At 40.4% G+C, this 20,760-nt stretch overlaps 1 protein-coding gene across 6 annotated transcripts in view; it reads left to right on the forward strand.

Moving 5' to 3' along the window:
• Positions 1-20,760, forward strand: part of LOC127808821 (uncharacterized) — a 62,043-nt gene that overhangs the window by 15,082 nt on the left and 26,201 nt on the right. Inside the window, exons 1-2 of one of the 6 annotated variants that reach the window (XR_008024986.1) lie at positions 6,466-6,654; positions 6,921-7,273. The exons of 2 other annotated variants lie outside the window; for them this stretch is intronic. The gene's annotated coding sequence lies outside the window, so the exon portion shown is untranslated. Of the gene's footprint in view, positions 1-46; positions 520-6,465; positions 6,655-6,920; positions 7,274-20,760 lie in introns of those variants that run through there. 3 more of the 6 variants (XR_008024984.1, XM_052347469.1, XM_052347468.1) reach the window with 3 other exon arrangements.

Raw genomic sequence — 20,760 nt, forward strand, 5'->3', positions numbered from 1 at the left:
TACTTACTGAGATTTGCGTAATCTCACCCCTTATATTTCCCCCCAGGTGATTATGAATGCGGAGATCGGGACGTGGAGCGTGGTGGATCAATGAAAAAGAATTTTTCAAGAATTTAAGTTTTAGTTTCCTTTTGAAACAAAGTTCTTGGGGTTGAACTCTGATCTTTTCTTATATGTATGCCATAAAGCATGTCTTGGATTTTTATCTAATTTCAAGGAAGTATGAGTTTGGCTTTAAGCTCCGGATATTTTTATATATGTTATTGCTATAAAGAATCTTCGCGAAGTCTCGTTTCTTCTGTTGAAACCATGTTTCCATGTCAAACTTTATATTTACACAAAACGTGCTTTGAATTTTTATTATGTTCTAAACTTTACTTAAGTTTATAGAAGTCTGGTTTCTCCAATTTTTCTGCGTTAAACCTTAAAGTTCGTTTGAATATTATTATTTATTGTTAAGCATGTAAGTAAGTTACGGGTGTCACAAAGTGGTATCAGAGCAAGTTTTACTTTCCTGTAGACTCAAATTGTTTTGAAAGAAAATTTTGTACTTTTAGTAAAATTTGTAAGGAAATTCTTTTAAGGAAACATGAAAATCCACCACGTCCCGTTCAAGCTTCTGATCTCCGGGTAAGTTATAAGAATTGCTATGCTTATTCTTTATGGATACTATCTTCATGCAAGCCATATCCCCCTTAACTATGTAGTTATTCTCTCAAGCTATATTTATGAGCATATGTTGTTATATGTATGCACACGTATGAAGCTCATGTTGGAATAAGTATGTGAGAGATATGATTCTTATTTGCCATTAATTAGTATGTGTTTTTCGCTAGTGATATTGCTCCAAACTCAAGAGTTTATGATTATAGCGGAAATACTTGTTTAGGAAGGGCTTATTAGAATGAAAGCAATTAGGAATCAAGTCCATCAAGAAGAGCTTGCATAATGAATCGTAATTAAACATAGATCTATTGTTGAGTTTATTGATATGTGTGATCGCGCTAAGGGCTTTGTCAAAAAGACCTAAACTGTCTAAGGCGAGCTTGGGACTTAAGTGGTCCACGTGACCCCCCTCCTTACCTGGAAGCTCCTTAGTTGCGTGTTATACATATTGGTATATGAAATGATGGACTAACAAATCATAGTTAATATGAAGTTCCACAATAGTACTCTTTATCCTTAAGGACCCTACATTCAGGAATTAATTATTCTTTTTCACATAAGATTATGGAAACCCGTGCAAGAAGTGCCAATAGTAGGGGCAGACAACCGCAAAATGAGGCTAGCGAAACCAACAACCTCAACGGGCAGTTCATGCAGTTCATTGATGCCATCCGCAACATGACGCCACTTGCCACACCACCAGTTGCACCTCCCCAAGAAAACCTAAGAAATAATGCTACCCTGGTTGAGCAGTTTTGGAAGCTTCAACCTCCAACTTTTGAGGGTGGGTTGGACCCTCTGGTAGCTGAATATTGGATAGCAGCAATTGAACGGATCTTTCATCTCATAGATTGTCCAGACCCTAGGAAGGTAACTTGTGCTACATATATGTTACAACATGGAGCAAGGCATTGGTGGGATTCTACTGCCAGATCCCGACCCCAGGGACATGGGTGGACCTGGGATCAGTTCAAGGAACTTTTTCTTAAGAAGTATTACCCCGCTAACATCCGTAACCAGAAGGAAGTAGAGTTCCTCATGTTAAAACAAGGTAGCTTGACCTTAATTGAATACGAAAGGAAGTTTGATGAGCTATCACGTTTTACCCCAGCCTTAGTGGATACAGAACAAAAGCGGGCAAGGCGCTTTGAACAAGGGTTGAGAGATGATTTACGGCAGGCAGTCGTAACTTTTGAGTTAGGCACGTATCATGAGGTGCTAGCTAAGGCCCAACTGGCGAACTTTAGAGAAAGCTCTAGCAGCAATAGCAAGCTATCGCAGTCTGGACCACTAGAAAAATGTAAGTGGGAGGATAAAGGTAAAGGAAAGCAGGATTATTCGAAGAAGAATAAAGGAGGCGATCCAACATCAGGGTATTATCAACTGAACCCAGTGTGTGGCAAATGTCAGAAGCGTCATACTGGACTGTGTCTCATGGGAACCGGCGCCTGTTACAATTGTGGTGAAATGGGTCATGTTGCCAAATTCTGTCCCAAGGGTCATCTAAAGAAACAACAGCAACAGCCATATCAACAGAAGCCAGGAAATCCCCCAAAGGGTCAAGCTAGGGTTTATGCTCTCTCAAGGCAAGAGGAGGATCAAGATCATAACGTATTCGCAGGTAACATCCTCATCTTTAGAATACCTGCTTATACTTTGTTTGATTCTGGTTCCACCCATTCTTTTATATCCCCTGAGTTTGCAAGTAAACTTAATGCACATGTGGAACATGTAAGTACTCCCTTAGGAGTAACGATACCCTCAGGAGGTATAATAAGCACGAATCATGTAGTAAGAACAGCTAAGGTGGAGGTCAAGGGAAATTTTTTAGAAACGACCTTATATGTCTTAGATATGCAAGAATTCGACGTGATTTTGGGAATGGACTGGCTTTCCAAGCACCATGCGACCATTCTATGCTTCGAAAAGGAAATAATTTGTAAGTATCCTGAAGGGATAGAACTTTGCCTTTCAATGGCTGAGACAAAACACCTTCCCCGTGTCATTTCAGCATTAAAAGCTAAGAAACTATTGCAGTCAGAATGATGTATTGGATTCTTAATGTCAGTGATGGTAAGGGAGGAAAAGAATTAACAGTGAATGATGTTAAAGTAGGAAAGGACTTTCCAGAGGTCTTCCCTGATGACCTGACTGAAATGCCACCAGAATGAGAAGTAGAGTTCACTATTGATTTAGTGCCCGGTTCCGCACCTATTTCTAAAGCTCCTTATAGGATGGCACCAAAGGAGCTACACGAGTTGAAAACCCAGTTAGAGGAACTTTTGGGGAAAGGATTTATTCGACCAAGTGTATCCCCCTGGGGAGCACCGGTATTATTCGTCAAGAAGAAAGATGGATCAATGAGGATGTGCATCGATTACCGGGAATTGAATAAGATTAGTATTAAGAACAAGTATCCTCTTCCCAGGATCGAGGACTTGTTTGATCAGTTACAAGGTGCACGAGTATTCTCAAAGATTGATCTAAGGTCAGGATATCACCAGTTGAGGATCAAATCTAGTGACATCTCGAAGACAGCTTTCAGAACTCGGTATGGTCATTATGAGTTTTTAGTCATGCCCTTTGGCTTGACTAATGCGCCTGGAGTTTTTATGGACTTAATGAATCGAGTTTTCTATGAGTACTTGGATAAATTTGTCATTGTCTTTATCGATGATATATTGGTGTATTCTCGAAGTGAAGAAGAGCATGAAAAACATTTGAGGGTTGTTTTAGGGATCTTGAAGGAAAAGAAGCTATTTGCAAAATTCAAGAAATGCGAGTTTTGGTTGGAGCGAGTGGTATTCCTTGGACATGTTGTCACAGCTCAAGGAATAGAAGTGGACCCCAGCAAAGTAGAAGCGGTATTAAATTGGTCAAGACCAACCAATGTAAATGAGGTTCGCAGCTTTTTGGGTTTAGCTGGATACTATAGGAGGTTCATCGAAGGGTTCTCCAAATTGGCAGGGCCTTTGACACAGCTGACTCGCAAAGGTACTAAGTTTGAATGGACAGAGAAATGTGAAACTAGTTTTGAAGAATTAAAGAAGAGGCTGGTCAACGCGCCAGTATTAACTATTCCTGAAGGGTCAGGAGGTTTTGTTATTTATAGTGATGCGTCCAAACAAGGAATTGGATGCGTATTGATGCAAAAAGGTAAGGTAGTTGCATATGCATCAAGGCAGTTGAAGCCTTATGAGCAAAACTATCCTACACATGACCTAGAACTTGCTGCAGTAGTGCATGCCTTGAAAATCTGGAGACACTATCTATACGGAGGTAAATGCGATATCTATACCGATCATAAGAGCCTTAAGTACATCTTCACACAAAAAGAGTTGAATATGAGGCAAAGGAGATGGATGGAATTGGTGAAGGATTATGATTGTGAAATCCACTACCACCCCGGCAAAGCAAACGTAGTGGCTGACGCCTTGAGTAGAAAGAAAATGGGCCAAGTAGCAGCTTTGACATCACAAAAGCCTTTGTGGAAGGAGTTCGAGAGGTTAAGCCTCGAGATTGTCACTACGCCATCTAATTCTAATGCTCGTATGGCAGCACTCTCTGTCCGACCAACTCTCTGTGATCGGATTAAGAGCTATCAGAAGGGAGACCAATTCTTTGAGTACATCAAGGCTGAGGTTAATACTGAGAAGCGGAAGGACTTCACAATAGCTAGTGATGACACACTCTACTACCAAGGGAGACTGTGTGTGCCAAACTTTGAGGAAATAAGGCAAGAAATTCTAGAAGAAGCCCACTCCACTCCTTATTCTGTACATCCTGGAAGTACAAAGATGTATCGTGACCTAAAGGCAGTGTTTTGGTGGAGAAATATGAAAGAAGACATAGCTAAATTTGTTGAGAAGTGTTTGATATGTCAGCAAGTAAAAGCTGAGCACCAACGACCAGCAGGGTTACTGTAACCATTGGAGGTTCCAGAGTGGAAATGGGAACATGTGACGATGGACTTTGTTGTAGGATTTCCAAAATCAGTAACAGGACATGAGGTTATTTGGGTGATCGTGGATCGACTTACCAAATCAGCTCACTTCTTACCTATTCGGATGACATTTACAATGGATCAGCTGGCACGACTGTATGTTAAGGAAATAGTAAGACTACATGGTGTTCCAGTTTCCATTGTATTGGATAGGGACCCGAGATTCACATCTAACTTTTGGAAAAGCTTACACAGAGCCATGGGAACCAAATTGAGTTTTAGTACAGCTTTTCATCCTCAGACAGATGGACAATCTGAAAGGACAATACAAACTTTAGAGGATATGCTTCGTATTTGTACCCTAGAATTTGGTGGACATTGGGAGAAACATCTACCATTAATTGAATTCGCATACAACAATAGTCACCATGCATCTATTGGCATGGCACCCTATGAGGCGCTATATGGAAGGAAATGCAGATCACCTGTTCATTGGAATGAAGTAGGCGAGCGGAAGATTTTGGGTCCAGAGATTGTGGAACAAACTGTACAAGCTATTGAAAAGATCAAGGATAGTATGAAGAAGGCTCAGGATAGACAAAAAAGCTATGTAGATAAAAGAAGAAGGGATTTGGAGTTTTCCATTGGTGATAAGATATTCTTAAAAGTTACACCCATAAAAGGAGTTTTACGATTTGGGAAGAAAGGAAAGCTTAGACCTCGATTTATAGGCCCGTTTGAGATCTTAAAGCGGGTTGGGAACGTTGCTTATCAGCTAGCCTTACCACCAGATCTGTCAGCAGTACATGACGTTTTTCATGTATCAATGCTCAGAAAGTATGTCCCCGACCCAACCCATGTAATAAAGCATCAACCATTAGAGATACAGCAAGACTTGAAATATGAGGAGGCACCAATAAGCATTGTTACTCGAGAGATACGAAGGCTTCGCAATAAAGATATACCGTTGGTTAAGGTGTTATGGCAACATCATTCAGTTGAAGAAGCAACATGGGAGCGTGAGGACGAGATGCGATCCAAATATCCCCAGCTGTTTGATGACGAGAAGTAAGGTAAATTTTCGAGGACGAAAATTTTTTTAGGAGGGTAGATTGTAACGCCCAAGATTTTAAAACTGAAATATAATACTTGGGATTTTTAGCTTCTAATACTTGAGGAAATATGTCCTTTCAAGGAATTATAGAAACCTTGAGACAAATGATCAGTTTTTGAGCCAGTGGCAAAATCGTAAATATTGAAGTTCGGGTAAAAATATAATTTACCTAAAATCTTGGGGTATTAGCGTAATTTATCCTTTCTTCGGGGGCTAAAATGCAATTAAAAAATAGCCCGGGGACTAAGTTGCAAGGGCCTAAGTGCAAATTATCCGAAAATTTTGGGCCAAGGTGCAATTCTTGAAACCTAAAAATATCTCATCAAAATATCTCAAACTAAATAGTTAAAGTAACCAAATATAGCTAACTAGTTAAAGGTGTAATGATGGGATATGGAGAAAATCAATTAACCATGTGGGTGTAATGATGGGATATGTAGAAAATCAAATAACCATGTGGGAGTAATGATGGGAAATGTAGAAAATAAATTAACTATGTGAAGTAATGATGGGAAATGTAGAAAAATGAATTAAATCGTATGAGATGTAATGATGGAAGTGTTGAAAATGTAATTAAGCATGTGAGGTTCAAAATATCAAGGACACATGGCAAGCTTCCACTGGTCATTACAAAGATAAGATAAGAACACATGGATATAAATGATTATATGGGACACATGGCACCATTTGATAAGAACACATGGATAGAAATGATTATATAGGATATTTGGCAATGTGAACACTTGGGAGTCATGATGAGTCCCAAATAATTACATGACACGTGGCAGGTTATGATTTGTTGGATAATTCTATAAATAGAACCTTTGGGTGAGTTTTGGGTATTCCAAATCAATCGAAGCTAAGTTTATGCCATATTGAGAGGTGTAAAGGTGAAGCCTTAAACATTCAAATCTCATCAAACCAAGTTGAGGTAAGTACATTATGAACTATTTATGATGTTTAAGCATGACCATGAACTATGTTATGTGGTCCCTCATGTTATGTTATGTTCACGCAAGTTTCGGGATCGGAGCTCGGTAGCGCTACGCACGAGGGTTCTTACCCCTGCAAGTTGGTGGAACCTCTCGTGTCTCCATATGATATGTTATGTTATGTCATGACTTGTTTAAATACATATGATGGTTCTCTTGTACTTACTGAGATTTGCGTAATCTCACCCCTTATATTTCCCCCCAGGTGATTATGAATGCGGAGATCGGGACGTGGAGCGTGGTGGATCAATGAAAAAGAATTTTTCAAGAATTTAAGTTTTAGTTTCCTTTTGAAACAAAGTTCTTGGGGTTGAACTCTGATCTTTTCTTATATGTATGCCATAAAGCATGTCTTGGATTTTTATCTAATTTCAAGGAAGTATGAGTTTGGCTTTAAGCTCCGGATATTTTTATATATGTTATTGCTATAAAGAATCTTCGCGAAGTCTCGTTTCTTCTGTTGAAACCATGTTTCCATGTCAAACTTTATATTTACACAAAACGTGCTTTGAATTTTTATTATGTTCTAAACTTTACTTAAGTTTATAGAAGTCTGGTTTCTCCAATTTTTCTGCGTTAAACCTTAAAGTTCGTTCGAATATTATTATTTATTGTTAAGCATGCAAGTAAGTTACGGGTGTCACATGAGGTCTTAAGGGATGTATCATGGAAAGAGAATGTGTATTTATATGTTGAGCCCCAACATAGTAACATGCCTTGGAAAAGTGGGGTGTTACATCTACCTCATTGATAGCTTGTGAAATTACTTGAGAAGGTGATTTACTCTCCTTGTTTTTAAGGGTAATTATTTTAGAGTTCCCTTCCTTGATAAATAAGAAGTGGTCTCCTTACAACAAGTATCTCTAGAAGGTTATTGTAATGCCCCATTTTTCAAATATATAATAAGACTATATGATATTCATTATATGCTAATAACAATCTGAGGCGTTATTGGAAATCGTTTATCAACGAAAGCAAGGATTGAACCTGAGTATGATAAATGGCTAGGATTTCCACAAGTTTAATAGAAATCTATCACTCACTAACATATCAGAAACTATAGCAGCCTCACGAACGCATGAATTTGGGGTACAACCATAGAATCACCCACATACATCATACATCCTTAAGTATCTTAGCTACTATTTGCAATATAGTATCGAGAATACAAGTACTACGCTTGGGTTACAAGTATAAACAATGATTTCGTAAACTAAATATCCAAAACTCCAAATGCTAGCTGTTGTTGCCAAAATACAACAATCTATTTTTTTTTTTTTTTTACGTGGGAGAATATAAGGTGCGTGGTTGACCATGGGAGTTTCTAGAGACTGCCGAGTCTTAAGGGTTCTGAGAGTCAAGTGTCCCGAGAGTCTTGTTTCCAAGGTGCGATGAGAGTAGAATCTCATTTCCAATGTGCACGTGCACTGAGGGTCTCGTGACCAAGGCGAGCTGAGGTCTTGTAACCAAGGCGAGCTGAGGTCTCGTGACCAAGGCGAGCTGAGGTCTCGCGACTAAGGTGAGCTGAGGTCTCGCGACCAAGGCGAGCTGAGGTCTCGTGACCAAGGTGAGCTGAGGGTCTCGTAACCAAGGTGAGCTGAGGTCTCGTGACCAAGATGCGCTGAGGGTCTAATGATCAGGTGACCTGAGATAACCGGGTGACATGAGATAACCTAGTGGCCCTCCATAACCAAGTGACCTCATAACCGAGTGGCCTCATAATCGAGTGGCCCTCCATAACCGAGTGGTCCTACATAACCGAGTGGCCTCATAACCGAGTGGCCCTACAAAATGAGAGCAATGTTAGGGCACGGGTGGGGGTCCCCGCGCAAACCCTCCGATGCCTAAGTTAGTTCTTGAGAACCAAAAATATGAGATTGTCTTGAGGAACACAAAGTGTGTACCTTGTGATGAAGACATGGTCTCCTATTTATAGCGGAGGAAAGAGAGGAGACGTGCGATAATCGGGGCAAGAATCTCGCGGCCCATTTTGATGATTTCACAGCCCATCCGAGAGGGAAAAAATGAGAGATTAGCCCAAGCCTACTCGACCATTACCGTGTGGGGGGCCACTCGGTCATGCCTTCTTTTGCCTTTTTCCTTGGTCCAATTTGGAGTGGTTCCCGTACCTCAACTTCATTCTAGATTTACACTTTCAACTCAAATCTCTCAAAACTTAAAACACAAAAGTTGTAGATAATTTTCTTAGCTTTCCAAAGGACTTTGAATTAGCTCAATCGGAGCTCGTATGAGAAAGTTATGGCCGGAAAACCAAAGTAGTGTCGTACCCACTCGACATAACCGAGTAGGTCATGAAAAATGAGGGGAAATTGGTCTCCCCATGATCGAGTGGGGGGCCACTCGTTCATGCCTTCTTTTTCCCTTTTGTCTTGGTTCGGATCCATCTTTCTTCAATACTTGACTCTGAGCCTTAATAGTGTAGGTGCATCAACTTAGAGCCCAATTTAATCCTTGATGCATCTAGTATCTCTCAAAACTGAAAACATGAAAGTTGCAGATAATTATCTTGGATTTCCATAGGATTTTGAATCACCTCAATCAGAGCTTTTATGAGAGAGTTATGCCTAAAAAACCAAAGCAGTGTCGTAGCTACTCAGCATAACCGATTGGGCCCTCCCCACTTAGTCTCAGCTTGACCTCTTGCTCCTTCGACTTGTTTCCTTGATCTCCTACAACCCTTTGGTCCCTTGGGCTTCATGTCCATGTCTCGCGACTCTTTTAGGTCCCGTTACTCTCCAAGTTTGTAGGGCATATCAATTGTTCCCTACTCTTTTGGCCAGGTGTTTCGGGTGAAAAAGTATCTTGTCCTGTAAACTTTTTAACATTACTTCTCTTTTAGCCGCTTCATCTTCTACACATCCTCTTGAGCTTGTTCGCACACCGTGCCTTTACATTTCTGGTCTCTAGTGCTTTTCAATTCCTTTGTAGAAGTATGAGGTAGATATTCCAGCAAGTTAACTTTCCATAGATGTCGAACTATGCACCAAACCATAAGTTTGATTCTGCTCACTATTATTGTGTTATGCGTAGGATAATAGGCTTGTATTTGCTTTTACCTTGTTGTCGGGCTATAAGCGGGACAGCGAGGTTGAATATATTTTTTCCTTGTTATCAAGCCAGGAGCGGGGCAATCAAGCTTGAATCTATTCTTCCCTCGTTGCCTGGCTATAAGTAGTGCATCGGGCTTGAGTTGGTTTTTCCCTCATTGTCGGGCCATGAACGGGACAACGGGGGTCGTGTTAGGTTTTTTCCTCGTTGTCGGGCTGTAAGTGAGGCAACGCTCTTGAATGTACTTTTACCTCGTTGCTAGGCTATAAGCGGGGCAACGGGCTTGAAATGTACTTTTACCTTGTTGATGGGCTATAAGCGGGACAATGAGCTTGAATTTACTTTTACCTTATTGCCGGGCCATGAGCGAGGCAACGGGCTTGACTGTACTTTTACCTCGTTACCGGGATATAAGCGAGATAACAGGCTTGAATGTACTTTTACCTCATTGTCAGGCCATGAGCGGGGCAATAGGCTTGATTGTATTTTTCCCTCGTTGCCGGGCCGTGAGCGGGGCAACAGGCTTGAGTGTACTTTTACCTCATTGCCGGGCCGTGAGCGGGGCAATGGGTTTGAATGTACTTTTACCTTATGGACGGGCTATAAGCGGGACAATGGGCTTGAGTTTATTTTTCCCTCGTTGCCGGGCCGTGAGCGGGGCAACGGGCTTGAGTGTACTTTTACCTCATTGTCGGGCCGTGAGCGGGGCAATGAGTTTGAATGTACTTTTACCTCATTATTGGGCTATAAGCGGGACAATGGGCTTGAGTTTATTTTTCTCTCGTTGCCGGGCCGTGAGTGGGGCAGCAGGATTGAGTTTATTTTTCCCTCGTTGCCAGGCCATGAGCGAGGCAATGAGCTTCACTGTACTTTTACCTCATTGCCGGGCCGTGAGCGGGGCAATGGGCTTGAATGTACTTTTACCTCATTGCCGGGCAGTGAGTCGGTCAATGGGCTTGACTATATTTTTCCCTCATTGCTGGGCCGTGAGCGGGGCAATAGGCTTGAGTGTAGTTTTACCTCGGGCAGTGAGCATGGCAATGGGTTTAAATGTACTTTTACCTCATTGTCGGGTTATAAGCGGGACAATGGGCTTGAGTTTGTTTTTATTTCCTGTAAGCAAAGCATAACAAACAACTTTCATAAAGCAATGTGTAATGAAACGCTGACATTTTTTGAAATAAGTGAGTACATCCACTGTTTCATTTTGGGTCTTATTGTTTCCTTTAAGCACGAAATACGCAGGTCATGCACAATTTCAAAAAGTTTAGTTTCTCGATCTTTAACATAGGCTCTCTTCAATGTGTCTGAATTTTGGTCCCAGTTTTCTCTTTGAGGGCATTAATGGTGGCTGATTGCCTTCTTCTAAGGGCATGTCCTTTCGTGGCTTATCTTGGTGGAATGGGAGGAATCCCCTGCCATAGTTTCATCGCCCGAGATGACATGTATGGGCTCATGAACTGGTTCATTGTCTAGAGGTTGATTCTCTCCATAATCCTTTCCTCTCTCTTGATGTCTCTGATTTAATCTCTTCCATTCTTCCTGTCTATCTTCTCCTTTTCGAGGCTCCCTGTCTTTAACCTGTACATACCTTTGAAGATGTCCTTCACGAACTAGCATCTTAATCTGATCTCTCAACTCCCGGCATTGGTCAGTGGAATGACCACGAGTTCTGTGATACCTGCAATATTCTTCTCTATTCTTCCCCATGTGATGGTCAACCTTTTTCGGGAGTCTAATGAGACCTGACCCATCGATGGCTGCAAGTATGGTCGATTGAGGTTGAAGAAGTCTTGTGTAATGCTGGAACTGGGGTCGAGGTATATCTAATCCCCTAACCCGTTTGGAGTCTTCTTCAACATTACGTTCCTTTCTTTTTCGCTTTCTATCCTCATTCCCACCTACAGCTCTCATAACTTCCATATGGTGCATGTATTTATTTTCTCTAGCAAACAAACATGCTAGTGATGTTGGTGGGTCCAAAGATAATGATTCTTGTAGGGAAGTTAACCGTGTTCCTTGTAACATAGCAGACACTGCCTTTGCAATTGGTAAATCATAAACTTCGAGGGTGGCATTCCGAAATCTATCTACATACTGACACAGAGTTTCTTTGTTCCCTTGTTGAATACTAAGCAAGTATGTGGCGTCCTTTTTTCTTTAGCTATTAATCATAAATGTCTTAACAAATTCTGTTTTGAGCTGACCGAATGAAGAGATAGAGGCCTCAGGTAAACTGTTGAACCATGTTCGGGCATGCCCTAACAGAGTTAAGGAGAAGGCTCGGCACATTATGTCTTCGTCCAATTCGTGCAATATCATCAACGACTCATAGTTTTGAATGTGATCATAGGGATCATCCTTGCCGGAATAGGGAGTGATTTGAGGCATTTTGAATTTTCTTGGCAATGACTTCTCCAATAAATCTGTAGTAAACAGACATTTTCTGCGTTGTTGCTCCTCCGTGGTTGGGATCAATTTCTTTCGTTCAAGTACTTCTTCGACTACCCATTTCATGTCATCCCGTATACTTGTTGTTGTTTGGTTATCATGTCATGTCGGCGTGTTGGCTCCAGTTTCATGGTATCTCCGCCTTTGGGGTCTTCTAGCCCAGTTTTCCTTTCATGGGCTTTCATTTCTTCGGGGCGTGGTGCGAGGATTCTTCCTTGGTGGTGGTGATCTATCCTCCTGACGAGGAGTAGATCGGGAATGAGAATAGGGAGTGGCCTCTTGATAGGAATCAGCTCCCACCTCGGGCTGAGGCTCAGGCGGTGGCATAAACTTTTTCAAGGTATCAGGCAATGTCCCTCCAAGCATCATACCTTGGAGTATACCAGCCATGTCTCGAAGTGCCTGCATGCCCTCAACATGTTGCTGTCTCAATGCTTCATACTCTTCCCACGATACCGTACGTGGTGGCTGTCGTGAAGTCCCAGCTTGATTAGCGGGAAGTGGCCTTGAGCCGATGTTAAGTGGAGGTGGGACTGATTGGTTCCCCACTTGCTGGCTCGGGGAAACGAAGCGATCACCTCCTTGGGGTTGAGCATTATGAGGGGGCGGAGGTGCTCCTTGTGGGTGAGAATCGGGAATAATGGGAGGTGCTCCCTGTTGTTGAGAGTTCCGTGGTGGTAGGCATGTTTCTACGTCTTGAGAGAGAGTTCGTCAGTGTCCACGGGTGTTTGTCATTCTTAAGTTGACTTTTTGTCTTGCGTTTCCCACAGATGGCGCCAATTGTTGTTGCCAAAATACAACAATCTATTTTTTTTTTTTTTTTTTTTTACGTGGGAGAATGTAAGGTACGTGGTTGACCATGGGAGTTTCTAGAGACTTCTGATTCTTAAGGGTTTTGAGAGTCTAGTGTCCTGAGAGTCTTGTCGCTAAAGTGCGATATGAGTAGAATCTCGTCTCCAACGTGCACGCAAGCTGAGGTCTCGTGATCAAGGAGAGCTGAGGTCTCGCGACCAAGGCGAGCTGAGGTCTCGTGATCAAGGCGAGCTGAGGTCTCGCGACTAAGGCGAGCTGAGGTCTCGTGACCAAGGTGAGCTGAGGGTCTCATGACTAAGGCGAGCTAAGGTCTCGTGACCAAGGTGCGCTGAGGGTCTGATGATCAGGTGACCTGAGATAATCGAGTGGCCCTCCATAACCGAGTAGCCTCATAACCGAGTGGCTCTCCATAACCGAGTGGCCCTCCATAATTGAGTGGCCCTCATAACCGAGTGGCCCTGCAAAACGAGAGCAACATTAGGGCGCGGGTGGGGGTCCCCGCGCAAACACTCCGATGCCTAAGTTAGTTCTCGAGAGCCAAAATTATGGAATTGTCTTGAGGAGCCCAAAAGTGCGTACCTTGTAATGAAGGCATGGTCTTCTATTTATAGCGGAGGAGAGAGAGGAGACATGCGACAATCGGGGCGAGAATCTCGCGGTTCGTTTCGATGATTTCACGGCCCATCCGAGAGGGAAAAGATGAGAGATTGGCCCAATCCCACTCGACCATGACTGTATGGGGGATCACTCGGTCATGACCAAGTGGGGGGGCCACTCGGTTATGCCTTCTTTTGCCCTTTTCCTTGGTTCGGTTTTGAGTGGTTCCCGTACCTCAATTTTATGCCCAATTTACACCTTTATTCATCTCGAATGTCTCAAAACTCAAAACACAAAAATTGTATATAATTATCTTAGCTTTCCATAGGACTTTGAATCAGCTCAATCGGAGCTCCTATGAGAAAGTTATGGCCGAAAAAACGAAAGCAGTGTCATACCCACTTGGCATAACCGAGTGGGTCATGAAAAATGAGGGAAATTGGTCTCCCCATGACCGAGTGAGGGGCCACTCGATCATAACTGAGTGGGGGGCCACTCGTTCATGCCTTCTTTTTCCCTTTTGTCTTGGTTTGGATCCATCTTCCTTCAATACTTGACTCTAAGCCTTAATAGTGTAGGTGCATCAACTTAGAGCCCAATTTAAGCCTTGATTCAGCCAGTGTCTCTCCATAGGATTTTGAATCACCTCAATTGGAGCTTGTATGAGAGAGTTATGCCCGAAAAACCAAAGCAGTGTCATACCCACTCGGCATAACCGAGTGGGTCCTCCCCACTTGGTCTTGGCTCGACCTCTTACTCCTTCGACTTGTTTCCTTGATCTCCTACAACCCTTTGGGCCCTTGGGATTCATGTCCATGTCTCGCGACTCTTTTAGGTCCCATTACTCTCCAAGTTTCCAGGGCATATCACTAGCCAAGCACCACCTCCTTGCCTTTACCCAAACTGGAACCTAGGGTACCTGTAGCATCTAACATTCCTAGAACTTTGAATGTTCCAAGGATATAAAACACCCAAGTTAGATAGTTACATATAAGTGAGTGGTATAAGAAATGAAATAATGCATGCAAGAGAAATATGCATTATATCAAGGAATCTCCTCGAGTCACCATCATCCCTGCCAACACTTGTGTTAAACATCTTAGCCTTACTTTGGGTTAAGCCCCATCTCTGCACACATGATCGTGGTCCAACCTCTCATGCCTCAGCTCTAGGCACAACCCCACCTCTAGGCACAGGATTACTCCCTGATCGCCATGATGTTCCACCAACAAGCTGCCAATCATCATGTTCAAACTCTAGTCCCATCAACTAGCAACAACTACAAACACTATGATGCATATAAAATAGGAAATATATGCTCAAAAGAAAGGAAACGTGAGATGTAAGCCACCAATCATGACATGATGTATGACAAAGTAGAAGGAATATGACATGAAAGCCACAAGTCACACACAAAAGTTATAATGTTCAAACATGATGCAAGCAAAGTAGGATGGATACGCCCAAAATAAAGGAAATGCGAGATGTAGGAAACAAACCACCCACAAATAAAACCAAAAGTGATCAATAAGAAGCAAAAAACATTCAAAAATCACTCACCTTGACAGTTTACCTTTCGAGTGTACCGTTCATGCTTGTTGAGTTAGGTTTTATGCAGAAAACACATATTTTTGTAAACCAAAACCCAAATATTTTTACATAGGGTTGTAGAGAATTAAAATATGAGTAAATCTAAAAAATTTCATGAAAAAATAGTATTTCATGCCCCCAAACCAACCATGGGAAGGTGGCCCACCCGCCTTCATGAGCAGCCCTTCCCAGTGCATGAAGTTCACGCGCCTCCTTTAATTTTCGGCCAACCTTATGCAGTTTTTGTATTTCGGCCATAACTCCCTCGTTTTAGCTCCAATTTGACCCCTATTTTTTTCCTACATACTCCTATTTCATCCCTCTACAAGAATATGAAGTTAGGTCAGACTTACCTTTCAGATTTACTGACCATTATGCACGGTCTTCTAGGAAGGCCCAAAAATTCTGATGAGGCTCTTTTCTCTCTTGTTTCTCCACCGATTCCACTCCTTATTTTTGCATAGTTTCCCCCTCTCTCTCTAGAATAGATTCCTCACCTCATAACCTCTCACCCCAACCCGAAACACACTTGAATGGCTTTTGGAAACCCTTGCCCTGTTTATAGAAATCCCGAGCCAATCATGTGTCGCCACCTAGCGCCGTAATCATTACTCTTTTACTTGTGCCAATCTTATCCCGCCACATTTCCCAAGCTATATTGGAATTCTATTTGGAATCCAACACCAAATTAAATAATATTTGGAATCCAAAGTTATATTTAATAAGTTTTGAAATCCAAAGTCATATTGGAATGAAGTTTGAAATCCATTTCAATTACGTCCCCGAGCTTTTCTTGAATCTCACTAATTCTCAGGTCTTTTAGTAAATTACACTTGTTCCTGGGTTTCTTTTTCAAAAATTTTACTTTTACCTAAACTTCAAAATTACAATTTTATCTCTAGTTTAAAAACTGAACTTTTATCTCAGGGCTTTCATAATCCTTTGAAATGTCTTATTTTCTCAAATATGTAAACTTAAAAATATCGGGTATTACATTTATACACTGTGATATTTGCAAGAAAAACACCAATTTCATTAATTCAAATAAGTGGATTACAATATTTTGATACATAGTTCCAGTACTAAAAACCTAATCCTAATCTTCACGCTTCTAGTCTTTTCCAAACTGAGTATCTTCCCTTGGATAATCCAGAACAATTGATGGAATAGGAATATCAATTAGTTCATCTTATGATGCTGACACCACTGAGTCTATAAATCTGAAGATGGCCTACAAATGTGATGAGTGAGATTGAGAAGCGGGAAAAGAAACCTTTATACCAATATTGCTCAACAGTCATGATTCAGGCCCATCCTAGAAGATGAATCAACACAACATGATGCATTCGATGGACAAAGATTAAGCGTCATCAATCATGAGATGATCGCCTTCATGGTTGTTTTCCGTCTATTGTCACGCCACTTGACACATATTTAATACTCTGAGTGAAATTGGTGGGATGCCTCACCACCTACTCACAACGTCCCATCTTCCAGAGCAAACACTTCAAATTACGGACTACATGCACTACTCATTAGGACGTTAAAAATGACTCTTAGAACTATCAAGCTCGGCCCAAGCTCAAAACACGCTAAAACATGAACACCACCTCGACCATGCATCTCGAGCTCGAATGCTCTCCCTTGCGAACATTTGACCTGAAATGTTATGGATTGCACTGATTCTATTAGGCTCAGCCCAAATAGTAGGCCCATAGCTCGACACCAGACCCGATCTTGACCCAACACCAATTCTATAGCACCCTCATCTCATCAATGCCCTCTGAGATCCTCACAACTATAACAGGCCTCATCAACTCCAAATATCTTGACCACCAATTGCCATCAGTACTGGAAATCTTGTCTCTCTATCCTCACACCATAGCTAATGACACCCAAGGGGCTCTCTCATTCTCTCTTATATAAACTAGCCGACCACCAGTCAAGGTATGTTATTTTCAATCTTACAGAAACTCTACCGTCTTCAGCTTTTACTTACCTAAGCGTCAGAGTGCTTTCAGGTGCCACCCACCATGTGGATTGTCGTTGCCTCAAGCTATCCATCTGATCATCCTTTAGGGCCGGAAGGAACAACGGGTAACACTTGAGATGAGGGTTAAGTCATCATAGGTAACGAAATGGAAAGATCCACTATGAACATTGATTGTAGCTACAATAAAATGATGTAACACCCTAACCTCAAGGTTTAGAAACTCATGAGAACAAGGATGATTGTTGGAAGGAACAAATTTTTCTTTGCTAGTGAAGGATTTCCTTATTTCATCAAAATCAAACTTACGCTCTTCTAAAAATGTTTCACTAAAGGATGATTGGAGATCTTCACTAAGTTGATTAGAAGTATAGACAAATTCTTTTCCTTGAAATCTAAATTTTATGTCATTATTACTATAACCTTACTTTCAATTGGATATCTAGGGAGTCTTGAGTAAAATTCAGTTATTACATCCATGTAACATGGAAGGTTTAGATTTGATTGTGTGAACCATCCTACATTGGTTATCTAGGTTTTAAGGTTGTTTCCAAAATTTATTGATTAAAAATCAAACCAGTTGATGTTTCGATTGGGTAGATATCCTTTCGATAGAACTTTAGAGTATAGGGATTTTTGTTTATCATTTCTAAATCGATCAATTATTAGTTCTGATGATGGAGGTTTGTTAAGATCAAGGGTAAGTAAATAAGATTTTGATGATAACAAAAATATTTTTATAATATAGATATATTTTATCAACTTCTTGTGGAGAAAAATATATGTTTTTCATGGCTATGTATCTTAGGTTGACTAATGGTTTAGCCTAAATTGATTGAAGTAAGGCAGAATGTTTGTATCTGTTCGTGAGTATCTTAGGTCGATCTAAGTTGGCCAAAATGTTAGTCTCTGATCTTAGGTGGACCTAGCCTTTGACCGAAGCTATGAGAATGGTTGTTGGATAACTTCGATCGACTAAAGTAGTCCCTTAGGTCGATTGAAGTTCAATGGTCATTTCTGATTGTACATTGCTTTTTGCATCTCTTTTGGTTGCATGCTCAAGGGTATATTTTTCATATTGTTTTTCACCTTGTACTTCAAAATCATATCTTGATTTTCTCATGCAAAAAGTAAAATCTCTTTTTGAAGAAAAGGTATTTTAAATTTACTTTTACATATTCTGATGATATTATCTATAACTCTCTTGTCCTTTTTGTCTCAAAAACCATATAGCTAATTTTGTTATTAGGTTGTCTCCTTGAATTTCTCATATTGATCTTTTGTACAAATTATTTTTTTAACGTGTTTGTATACTAAGATACCTATAGATGTTGAAATGTATCAGTGGGAACTTGGAAAAGATAGAGAATTTTTGAATTTTAAAATTGCTCCTTGCCCCTCTTTGTAACCACTAAGTCTCTGGAGATGCATATATATATGGTGAGTATGGAGGCTATGAAATAAAAGAACAAACTATTGATAGAGCATTCAAACAAGAGTGAGAAAGATCAAGTGCTGGAAGTGTAATCACCCGTTAGAGGGTTTATAATTTATTTAGAATTATTTAAAAGTAAATTTGCCAATTAATTATTTAATGTGGCAATTTAGAGATTTTTAATTGAGAAATAACACTTAATGGCATTTAGTTATTTAAGAATTAAGTACAAGGATATGGTGGTCATTTAAGAAGTTGTTATTAAAATTTAATTTCTAATTAGTGATATTATGAGCTGGCTTATCCTCGTATGAGGAGAAGTTTGAGAGGTCTCTAAATTATACTAGGAGATTGAGATAGGCTTTTAGGGTTGTTCTCCATTACATATATATATATATATATTCGTAGTGTTTAGTTTTTCTTCACGTTATGAAGAACAGAGAATTGGAGAAGCTTTAATAGTGATATTGGCATAGGAGATTTTCATTGAAGTCGTAGAAGTCGATCAGAGAGATTGAAAGGTAAGTATCTTCCCTGTAATCCCTTCCATTATAGGTTCTTGTGAGTACGTTTCAGATTATTCAATAGCTTCGTTAAGTTTCAGTTTTGTATTAGTAAACAGATACGTTTATATATTTATGTATGCATATAACAGTGAGGTCATGAGCAAGTATCTATCCCGTTAAACTATTCTTAGGGGATCATGTTTCAATATTAATCTCAGCTTCAGTATCTCCTTATTTGAGTTTCAGATTGATCAGACAGTATGTTTATATATATATATACATGCAGTATATCAATGTGCAGTGAGTTTTGATAAGTTATGCATGGTTCTCTCGCAAGCGTTTCCTTTCCCAGTATGATTGTTGATTCATCTTGATGTTATTCTATATCAATTGGGATTTTTCTCCCATATTTCTTTTGGAATGGTGTAGTAATATTAAGTCTTGATTCAAGATATAGTCTCTGTTATCATAATCTTTGTTTCATACGAGATTCAGACATTCGAATAAGCCTTTTTGTCATTTGAATGAGTTTTGTGGTATTCGAATGAGTTCTAGGTGTTATCCGAATGAGTTCTCAGTGTTATCGTATCATTCAAATGTGTTCTTGAGGTTTTGAGTGTAACACCCCGCCTTCCAGGGCATTCATATATGCTAGGATTTTTTTTTTTACATCAAACATAAACCGGAAATAAATCCTCAACATAACTTTTATTTAATAACAGTCCCAAATAAAGTAAGGGAATGATATGCTTTAAACATGGCGGAAGCAAGATCAAAACCTGTGAGAAACCTCGAAAACATGACATATGTGGGTACATACATATTGTTCACCCAACATAACATTATAGACGATATTAAAATCTAAACAATACATCCGAATAAAATAGATAGTCCTGGTCCCACATGGGTCCCACAAAATTTCTACCACGATCATGCCTCGATCACTTCCTTGCCCTTCCGGCTAATTGGCTCGCCTGGAACGTGGAATATTCCAGGGACATAATCCAATATCAGAAGATGAAATCTTCTAAGTGAGGGTTGGACATATATGAATGAATGATGCATGATGCATGGACAATTATAAACATATACCCGCAATGTAATTTCCCAAGCCCACCAGCCCGGCACGGAACCCTAAGCAGAATCCCGAACCTCTTGCAGGATAAGCCTAACGTTGTTCCATTAATTGCCCTAGCGGAATTTCGGCTACACTCTTAGGGTAACATCCCAACCCCATGCACGAATTTCAATATGACAAAAATATCGTGTCGTGTATATATCACGTTTTCCCATGCAATAGTATATGAACGAAAATGATCATAACATGTGAAAATATTATACATAGCAAGGAAATCATATCATATATGAGTTATAGGGATAAAACCACTCACCTTTCACAGAAATTGGGATGCCTCAAAAAATGTGCAAATTGCCTCAATTTGCGTGCCAATTTTGAAATTTGCACCAAATGGTTCACCTCAAGTCCAAAAGCACCCTAGGAAAGATGTTTATTAAAAAAAAATCAATAAACATTATTTTTCTTCTATTTTCTTGCCTTTTTCTCCATTTTTCTTCAATTTTTCCTTACTAATTT

The sequence above is a fragment of the Diospyros lotus genome, chromosome 8, assembly GCF_014633365.1.
Source record: "Diospyros lotus cultivar Yz01 chromosome 8, ASM1463336v1, whole genome shotgun sequence".
NCBI classification, from domain to species: domain Eukaryota; kingdom Viridiplantae; phylum Streptophyta; class Magnoliopsida; order Ericales; family Ebenaceae; genus Diospyros; species Diospyros lotus.